Raw genomic sequence first — 11342 nt, 5'->3', positions numbered from 1 at the left:
TACCTGATGTGTGAAGGATTTGATGAGTCCCTCTTATCAGGAGTGCTGCCTCCTCAGGTACGAAGTCACCCATAACTGGAGGCATTCAAATAGGAGCTGGATGACTACCTTCTGGGAATGACATAAAGATGATTTATGAATTATAGGAAGTTTGGGTGAGACGATATTGAAAATCTCTTCCAGTTCTGGGAGTTTAGTATTCTATTATACTATGAATCCCTAATGAGGGATTTCACGATTAAGGGGAGGAGGAAATTTTTTGGAAAGAGTGGATAGTCTTTTTAGAAAAACTCAAATCACATTAGTGGGAAACCATTTATTTTACTCATGGTTAAGTCCAGCTCTAACACTGCCTAGCTTCTGGATAGCCACAAAAACAATGCTCATGTCCGAGAGCCAATCCATGGAGGCACAAGTTCAAGAGGTAGTGGTATAATGGAAAGAATGGTGGAGTCCAAAATCCTGGGTTTGAGTCCTGGATCTATCATTTACTAGCCTTAGACAAGCCACACTAAGGTATCTGAGCCTCATTTTCCTCATCTGTATAATGGGGATGATAAAACTTCCACTAAGCTCTTAGGTCCTACATCTACGATCCCATAATCCCATGTCCCTAGCTCACAAACTTATTATGACAACCCAATCAAACACTTTTAATCGACAAAGCACTATGTAACTATAGAATATAAGGTCTTTGAGGGCAGGCGCTATTTCATTTGTGCCTTGTATCCCCATCCCCTAGAACAGTTCTTTAGACCTAGTTGATACTTAACAAATGCTTGTCAAATTGAATTAAAATATGAACTGTTATTAGTGGCAATAATAATAAAAGCTGTCCCTGAATGGAATAGGCTATCTAGGGTAGTAATGAGTTCCCCATAACCAGAAGTCTTTATATTGAGGCTGGATGCCTATTTGTTGGGAATATCATAGAGGAGATTCATGATTTACATAGATGTTGGTTTCTAAAATTCTTTCCAACTCTGTGCTTCCATGATTCCATAAATATATATATATATATATGTGTGTGTGTGTGTGTGTGTGTGTATACATATATATGTGTATATACATATATACACATACATATATACATATACACATATGTATGTATATATGAGTTCTTATAATTACATGAGTAATAATGATAATGATATTCTTCTAGTAATATCCTCCAATGCCTCATGATATAGAATTATCCTGCAGTGTTGAATACTGCTGGCATAGCACAAGCTCTTGCAGGTCCTACCAAACTGGGGCATCAGATATTCCAGGAGTTTTCATTTCTAGACTCAAGAGAGATCATTAGAATTGGGTTTAAATCTCACCTACTCATCAACTGCACCCCACCCCAATCCTCATAGATTCCCGTCCTCGTCAGCCACCTTCCCAACTTGGAGAAACCTCTTCTCTGAGGCCCCCTTCCCCTACTTGGTGATTCTCTTACCCCCCCATCACTATTTCAGGAAGGGCTCCACCCATGTTTCACCTCATTTGTGCCTCAACTCCCTCTCTAAGTGTCTCTTTTTCACCAGTTACTTTGGCCTTATTCAGATATTCTTCCCTCTCCCAACTCCTGAATTTTCAACTTCACTTTATATTGTATCTTTTCTTATTAGAACATAAGCTCCTTAAAAGTAAAGACTGTCATGCCTGCTTTTATTGGTATCTTCAGCACTTGGTGTAGTGCCTAGAAGATAGTGAGTGCTTAACAAATGATCTATCATTCTATCTGTCTATCTGTCTATCTGTCTGTCTGTCTATCTATCTATCTGTTTATCTATCCATCTATCTATCTATCTACATGTCTGTCTATCTATCTATATCTACCTGTCTATCTATCTCTCTATTTATCTATCTCTCTGTACGTCTGTCTGTCTATCTATCCATCCATCTATCTACCTATGTGTCTATGTATCTATCTATGTATGTATCTACCTACCTACATATCTATCTGTCTGTCTGTCTATCTATCCATCTATCTATCTATCTATCTATCTATCTATCTATCTATCCATATATCTACCTATGTATCTATGTATCTGTCTATGTATGTATCTATCTACCCACATATCTATCTGTCTGTCTGTCTATCTATCCATCTACCTATGTATCTATCTACCTACAGATCTATGTATCTATCTGTCTGTCTGTCTGTCTATCTATCTGTCTATCTATCGATCTATCTACCTACATATCTATCTATCTACCTATGTATCCCAAGAGTTCTTAACCATTTTTTTGTGTCCCAGACTCCTCTGGCAGTCTGATAAAGCCTATGCACTCCTTTTCAGAATGATGTTTTTAAATGTATAAAATAAAATTCATTCAATTCCAAAGGAAAGCAATTATATTAAAATACAATTACCAAAATATTCTTTTAAAAAAACAAGTCCACAGGCCCCAAGTTAAAAGCTCCTGATTCTAGATTTAGAATCAAGGAACATTTATTAAGCACCTACTGGATGTCAGGAACCATGGTAGGCACTGGGGATGCAAAGAGAAAAGTCAATCAGTCCCTGCCCTCAAGGAGCTTATGATCTATCAAAGGAAACAACAAATACACATGTAAGTAGATGCAAAATATATAGATGGTGAATTTTTGACTAATGGGGAGAGAGTCACTAGCAGCTAAGAAGATCAGGAAAACCTTCTTGTAGAAGGAGGCTCTTCACCTGAGTTTTGAAGGAAACTAGAGATTTTAAGGGGTGGAGGTAGGAATTTGTGCACTAGTACTAAGGAAAGCCTTCATCTAGAAGGATTTCTTGAAGGAGGTTCCATTTCCCAAGCTACTTAGGCTTACATCCTCCCTTTGTTACTGTCTTATGTATGAGAAAGAGTAAGAAGCGTGGTTTGGCTGGACCATAGAGTGTATGGCTTGAAAGCTAAGTTGGGACCAGTTTGAGAAAAGCTTTAATGCCAAACAAGGGAGTTTGTATCTGAGCCAAGAGGCAACAGGGAGCCACTGGAGTTTCTTGAGCGGGATAGGGACATGGTCAGACCTGTGCTTTAGAAAAAACACTTTGAGAGCTATACGAAAGATGTATTAGAGAGATGTCAGGGAGACCAATTAGGAACTGATTGGAATAGTCTAGGCAGGAGATGATGAGGACTCGAACTTTAGTGAAACATTAGAAAAGAAATCAGAGATTACCTAGTCCAATTACCTCACTGGATGTCTAACTGCCTCACAGACGTACAGAAAGATTAAGTGATTTGCCAAAGGTTAGAGGAGAAGTTGCATAGTCAGGATTTGAAGCCAGATCTAACCACAAATCCAGTGCTCTTTCTACTGCACTAGGCACATGTTGGCTTTTGGCTAGGTGTATTGGTAATTAAGGTGGGACTTTTTTACTGTTTTAGAATGCTAAATTGAGTGTCTTTGATTGAGCCTTACTAGGTGCAAAGCCCCAAGCCCAAACCCCTACTTACTAGGTGCTAAGCTGATGTGGGTGTGAAGCCGCCAGGGCCCTAAGGGGAGTTTCTAAGACCAGATTCAACAGTAGGCACCCAAGTTCTGGTTGCTCAGATGACATTTGATGATGGCTAAAGAGTGTATAAAAAGAGAGAATAGAGCTGTTTACTTGGGGCTCTGAGCCACAGGAGGAGTGGCCCATGACTCTGGGCCAGCCGTTGTTAAGAGCTCCCCGGCTTGTCAACCCAGATGGTGATGGTTTCTTGGTAACTATGAATTGTGATCTGGTCTGTTTATATTGTGTATGTTTGTGACTTGTTTGTATTTGCTCTGAAGTTCAGGTTGCTGGCTTTTACTCTTGAACTAAATGAGTTTATATGCATATGTTGGATTAAAGTAAGATTGTTAACCCCTTAACATTACTTTCCTTAGTAAAGCAGATCAAAAGAACCTACGCTGGCAGCATTCTTGTTGTTGGACTTGTGTTGGTCTTTCACCCCACATAGCAGCTGCTAGCCGAATTGTTACAGCACTAGAACATCATCCATGGTCTTATTTGCTCCCCTCAACATCATCAGTTGGCCCTTCTGCCACTCCAACACTTTGACTATGCCCATAAAATTCATATATCCCTCATTAAACTCTAAGCTCCTTGAGGGTAGTGACTGTCTTTTACCTCTTTTTGTGTTTCCAGAGCTTAACACAGTGCTGTGTACATTTTTATTATTCAGTCATTTCAGTTGTATCCAACCCTTTGTGACCCCATTTGTGGTTTTCTTGGCAAAGATATTGGAGTGATTTGCCATTTCCTTCTCCAGCTCAATTTATAGATGAGGAAACTGAAGCAAACAGGGTTAAGTGACATGCCCAGGGTCACACATCCAGTAAGTGTCTGAGGATAGATTTGAGTTCAGGAGGATGAATGTTTCTGATTCTAAGACCAGTGCTCTATCCACTGAGCCACCTAGCTGCCTTGCACATAGTAGGTATTTAATAAATATTTATTGAATTGAATAATTGGATATCTATGGATCAAGGTGGGACCTCAGAACATTTTTCCAGTTCTCTCATTTTATAGATAGAAAAACTGAGGCCTTTCAGTGAGACATGTACATGCTCTATTGTTTGCCCCTCAATGGGGCGGGTGTTGCCTAGACTGCAAGCAGCTATCACCAGATCATTGTTGCCCTTACTCAGCTAGGACTTTGGTTCCCTCTGCTGGTTTCTGTGAATGATACAGACTTGAAATGCCCTTCCTTCCCACCCCACTCCCATTTCGTACATTAAATCCCTCTCTCCTCATTCCCTTCTCCAGCAGAGTCTCCTTTAGCACCCCATCTATGTTCCAAGAACCAAGTATCCGCTCTACCAGCTACGGGGCCTTTGTCCCCTCTGCCTACTGCCTCCTGGAGTATAGAGACAGGGCTCAATTTCCTTCTCTGTAAAACAAATGGGTAGAAGTAGATGCTATCCCAGCTGTAATATTTTTAGTCTCAGGCCCCTCCCAGCATTGACATTCTATATTTAAAGGCTTTTCCTAGACCTGACATTCTATGCTTTAAGGTCCCTCCCAGCTCTGATATTCTATATACTCAGACTCTCCAAGTTCCCAAATTCTAGGAAACTTAGACTATTTGTCTCTGGACACCCATACTGCCAAAGTAGATACATGGGAGTGGGCAGCCCCCAGACTGGAAGTCCCTAAACATCATGAAGGTGGGATTTTTAATCCCATCATCTCCACCCCTACCTCAAAAGCTCAAAGAGCCAAGGTAAATTGACTCCATTCTACCAATCACCTGCTCCTGCCTTCAGTGTCAATAGGAAACAGATACAAAACGTTGTTTTAGGGTTGGGTCAATTATTGGTATAGTAACTGGATGGACCTCCAGGAGGGTTGCAAAACAGAAGAGATCCTAGGCTCTTATTCCAGCCCTGTCAGTCACTTGTAGGACCTTGAATAAATCCCTTCCCTTCCCTGGGTTTCATTTGCCTTCTCTATACAATGAAAAAGAGGGACTAGAGAGAAGCTCAGATCATTTTTCAGCAATGCCTTAATATTTACAAAGTGCTTTTCTCATAGCCCAGTGAAGAAAGTAGAACAAGTACTGTATTGTTATCCCCATTTTACAAATTAAGAAACTGAGTCAGAGAGGGGAGGGACCTGTCCATGGCCCACCTGTGCTTTCCCCTTACACCATGCTGCCCAAAGTCTCTTCTGGCTTAGATGTTCTAGGGTCCTCTGCTAGTGACCCTCTGTTGGATCCCAATGTAAGACAAGACTTGGTAACAGCAGGGGAAGGCAAGGAGAGATTGTGGGATCATAGATTTAGAAATAGAAGGATCCTTAGAGGCCATTGATGTCATCAAATTGATTTAACAGATGAGGAAACTGAGGCACAAAGCAGTGTTGTGACTTTCACATGGTAACACTGCTAGTATCTGAGATGAGATTTTTACTTAAGTCTTCCTTACTCCACGTCCAGTGTCATTTCTGCTACACCAAGGAATCTTAACTTCAGAGTTAAAAGTCATATAGTCCACTCCTCTCATCTTATAGATGAGTAAACTGAAGCCCCAAAAGGCAGAGGAACTCAGCCCAGAATTACACAGGTGATAAGTGGCAAAGCAGGGATTCAAAATCAGTTCCTCACAATGCCCAAAGGGCATATCACATTGTGCCTATCCTTTGACCCATCAATACCTACTAGGTCTACCCAAAGAGATCAAAGAAAAGGAAAGGATCTATATGTACAAAAATATTCATAGCCACTTTTTGTAGTAGCAAAGAATTAGAAACTGAGGGAATACCCATCAAGTGGCAAATGGCTGAACAAATTGTGGTCTATGATTATGATGGAATACTATAATACCATATACTGTAAGAAATGATGAAAGGATGGTTTCAGAAAAGTCCAGGAAGACCTATATGAGCTGAAGCAAAGTGAAATTAGCAGAACCAGAAGAACACAGTACATAGCAACAGCAATATTGTAACAATAATCAACCGTGAAAGATTTAGCTACTCTGATCAATACGATGATCCAAGACCATTGTCTAACTGATGAACTCTGAGTGCAAACTGAAGCATTTTTTCCTACTTTCCTTATTTTTCTTGTTTTCTTAAACATGTTAATATAGGACTGTGGTTTGCATGACTTTACATATATAATGGATATCATATTGCTTGCCTTTTCAATGGGTGGGGGAGGGCCTAGAGGGAGAGAGATAATTTGGAATTTTTTTTAAAATAAATTTTTAAAAATTTAAAATGTAAAACATTTAAAAATTAAACAAAAAGCAAACCATGTTCCTTTAACTCCACATTTAGTGTTCTTTCCATTACACAAGGAGGCAGCATGGTAGAGTGTAAAGAACACTGCCACAGATGACCTAGGTGCAAATCCCCTACCCCTAAAACTTACTACCTTATGACCCTGAGTAAGTCACTTAATCTTATTGGGCCTCAGTTTCCCCACCTGTAAAAAGAGAAGGTGGGACTAGATGGTTTCTGAGGTTCCTTCCAGTTCTAGGTCTATAGTCCTATAGACCCAAAGTTTCTTAGAGACAGAAGGGGAAAAGGACACACAGAAAGGAGAAGGGAGTCGCTGAAGGTCATAGAGTTAATAAATTGGGAGTCCAGACCCAAAACCCAACTTCTAATTTCTTGTCTCAGGTTCTTTCTGGGCTACAGAGCCCTTGATGCTGAATGACTGCTAGCTAATCAGAACTCTTTCTTGCAGGACCAGTTTTCTACCAAGTCTCACAGGGCTTGGCTCACCTCATCTCATCTTCTGGCAATAACAAAGAGATGAGGGGAGGAGGCAGACTTAGCCTTATAAATCAGAGATCAGCCTGACCCCCTTATTTTATAGGTGAAGGCCTAGAGAGGGCAAGGGATTTTCCTAATGAATGTCACAGTCCATCAGTGCTAGAGCCGAGACTAAAAGAGCCTCCTGACCCCCAGCTCGGGGCTATTTCCCACACACCACAGTGCCTAGGGAAACTGTTTCCACACCCTGGCAGTTCCCTCCAGGCTTCCAAAGGGGAAAGCGTAATGAGTCCCATTTAACTGTTGTTTGTATGGCTCAAACAGCTCTGTTTAATTTCGTCCATGGATTGGAAAAAGTTAATTTCAAGCCTTGCTTCCCCTGCGGCAGCCACAACATTTCAAACTACTCATTCCTGGTGAAGCAGACCAGACTGGTGAGAAAGACAGACAGATAGACAGACAGGCAGGCAGGCAGGAAGGCAGGCGGGCACTCACTCCAGTGCACAGCTGCTGGGCTGGATGGACGGAGGGACAGACAGGCGCCACCAATGGCAGCTGAGCTTTAATCACACTCTCGGATAGTTCATTTTCTCAATGTCAACATGAGGCACCAGGAGGGAAAAAAATAATTTAAAAAATGAATTCTTTCATTTGATAAGCTGGCTCCACCACCCTGAGCTTGCTCAGGAGACACTAGGTCTTTGGCTTCACTATGAAATACTGTGTTCATAATATTTTGGGTGATTGTTACACACCTAAGATTTCATTAGCATAGAGAATTCAATCAATCAATATTCATCTGTTAAGTCCCTACCATATCTCAGGTGCTTTTCTATGCTCTGGGAGTATAAAGACAAAAAATGAAACAGTCTCTGTACTCAAGGAGCTTACCTGGGGAGCAGCAGAGGACCAGGGATGGGGAGAGGGGGGAGGGGTGGAAATCAAGCTGTGGAAATGCCAACTACCAGTGTAAATTGGCAAGTCATCTGAAACTTAGAGGTGTTAGTAAACATATACTCTTAGAGGGTTGCCTGAGTCACTGAGAAGTTAAATAGCTTGCCCCTAGTCATGTAGCCCAGCGTGTATCAGAGACAGGATTTGAACCCGGCTTCTTTCATGCTAACAGCTTGTATTTCTATAGATCTTTGACTTTTGCAAAGTGCTTTCTTCCCCTGGAGAGGGAGGGGGCTCAAATATCATACGTGCACACACACACCACACCACACATACACATACACACACACACACACACACACACACACACACACACACACACCTTTTTACAGAGAAAGAAACTGAGACCTAAAAATATTAAGTGATTTACTCAAGGTCATAAGGTTAGGAAGTATCGAAGGTAGGACTCTACCTTAATAAGTCACAAGATTTAGAACTAGAAGGGATCTCAGATATCATGTAGTCTGACCCACTCCTTTTCCAGAGGAAGAAACAGCCCCAGAGAGATGGAGTTCAAGGTTATGTTCAAGGTTATATAGTGGGCGAAAATGGGGGCTGGGAACCAAACCATGGTCCTCTGACCTCAAGCCCAATTATCTTTCCACCACACCACGCCTCCTCCCTGTTCTTCATTTTCCTCTTCCCAAATGCCACCCAAGAAGAGATCAGTCAGGAGAGGGAGGAATGAAACGCTCACTTCCTCTTCTCACAGCGGGGCCCAATTTTTATTTGTGGGCAATTGGCTTTTGGGAAGACGCCGGCTGGCCGCCCCCAGGCTGGGGCCTGATATGAGGAGAGGCCAGAAATGAAGCAATTCGGATTGATTAGAGTGTTCCGTATCCCCTGCTCCATGAGCACACACACTCAGCCACAATCTAACACGCCGCTGAGCTGAAGAGACAAGAGAAATTGGATTCCTTTCTAATATTTAACCTTCAAGTCAGCTCTAACAGTTGTTGATATGTTGTTCTACCAGTGAGGTACACAGTGGCTTTCCTTCATCCCGCCACCACTGAAAAGCATTTTGATCTAATGAGATACAGGCAGATGGAAATGCAGATGATAAGAGAATTGTGTTGGATTGAGGGCCGAAAGGTGGCCCCTTTCTTGAAGAGGCATAAGTTTTAGGGAAGGTGCTGAACTCTCTGTGAGCAGAAAAGGTGGGGGTCAGGACCATGGACAGAGGCAGAGTAGCAGTAATGAAGGTCTGGGGTGGTGCTGGGGCAGAGAAAGAAAGAATGAAAAAAAAAAATCTTGCCGTAGCTCCACGCTTTTCAAGCTCTCTTATTCTCCCCTGCCCCCGCCCTTATATAGAGTCATAGATTTAGAGCTGGAAGGGATCTTAGAAACTAAGTCTAATCCCCTCATTTGACAGATAGGGAAACTGAAGCCCTGGATCACACGGTTAGTAAATATCTGAGACAGGATTTGCACCAAAGTCTTCCTGACTCCCAAGTCTAGATAGATTTCCAGCCATACTGTTCCATTTCCCAGCACCTACATGGTTCCTGGGATATCGGTGAAATGGAGGGAGGGGGCAGTGAGGGAAGGTCTCCTGAGAGGGAAGTTGCCTGGTGCCTTGCTCCAGATGGACGTCATGCCTGAAGGGGGCTCTCACTACTCAACCTGGGGAAAAGGTGGTGGCAATATAAAAGAGGCTGGGGCTATTTCCCTCCCAAGTGCTCAATAGATAGGTGACCTTTGGAGACCCCTATCTTGTTCAATCTTTCACATCACTTTGCTTTGCTTTTGAACAGCTTGATAAAAATCAAATCCGACCCCTTCCCCAACCCCCACCATCTCTGTAATTCTACAGGGGACAGTGGTTTGGGAACAGGGCTGACTAGCTGGATGTCCCCATTTCCTACAAGGGTCATGTCTTCCCTCCCTCCTCCCTTTCTTTATCCCTTCCCCCTTCATCCTCACTCTCTTTCCTTCCCTCTTATTTCTTCTCTCCAACTCCTCATTCTCTCCTCTTCTCTCTCTTCTCTTCTTTCTTTTCCTCCTATCCCTTCCTCCCCTCTTCTCCCTCTTCATCATTTTTCTATTTCCCCTTTCTCCTCCTCCCTTCTCTTCTTTTATTCTTCCTCCTCCACCTCCCCTCTATCCCCTTTCTCTGTCTTTCTATTACTAATTTATCCCTTCCCCTTCCTGCTCCCAACAAAGTTGGTGGGGAGGGAGGGGAGGTAGGAGAGGAAGGGATCTTTTCTAGGGGGCAAAGTCCTTCTCAATGCCAAAGTGGGTAAGGGGATGCTAGGAATTCCTTTTCTAAATAGCTTAAAAGGCTGTGTCCAAAGTCTTTCTTCCCTCCCCCAAATTTCCAAGAGCATTAGACACCTGGGAAGTCCATGCAAGGCTGGGGAGGGGACTATGAAGGCCTGGTCAAGAGACACTACTTTCCAAAGAGCCTGTCTCTAAACCAGCACCTCAGGATAGCTGATGTCCTTGGAGAATGCAACTATCTCTTAGCAGTGGCTCCAAGTGGCCACTCTTCAATAAATGAATCAATCAATAAACATATATCAATGCTCTGAGGATACAGAAAAAGGCAAAAATAGTCCCTGCCCTCACGAATTCACACTCTAAAAAAGGAGACAACATATAAACCAGATATATTCAGAATAAAATGAGGTAGTATCAGAGGGAAGACACTAGCACACTAGGAAGTGTGGCTGAGAAATGGTTCTTGCAGAGAGTGGGTCTTTAGCTGATATTTAAAGGAAGCTGAGAGGTGGAGATAAGGAGAGAAAGCCTTCCAATTCTGGGGGGGAAGGGGAAGGGGAAGGGGAAGGGGCATTTTTCTCTGCATATTTTCTCCCCCATTAGACTATAAGCTCCTTGAGGCCCTCCATCTTGATTTTTGTGTTGTTATTGGACTATGATGACTCTGGAGGATAGAGTGAGGCTGATGACTTTTGCAAGGCTCTAACTCACTTATGTCCAATTCACTCACAAGTTAAGACATCACCTCATGATGTCATTGGTTGAATGAAGGATGAACAAGTAACAACTACAGCAACTGAGTTATAAAGGGCTTTAAAAAAATCAAACCAAAGATTTTATATTTGATCCTGGAAGTAACTGGGAGCCACTGGAGTTTACTGAGGTAGAGCTGGGGTTGGGGAGGAGAGGGGAGAGAGAAATCATGACACGATTAGAACAGTGTTTCAGAAATGTAACTGTTGATTCAAATGTGTATTACCC

The sequence above is a fragment of the Trichosurus vulpecula genome, chromosome 6 (genome assembly GCF_011100635.1).
Source record: "Trichosurus vulpecula isolate mTriVul1 chromosome 6, mTriVul1.pri, whole genome shotgun sequence".
NCBI classification, from domain to species: domain Eukaryota; kingdom Metazoa; phylum Chordata; class Mammalia; order Diprotodontia; family Phalangeridae; genus Trichosurus; species Trichosurus vulpecula.
The sequence above is the reverse complement of the archived record's forward strand: the minus strand, read 5'-3'. Positions refer to the sequence as shown.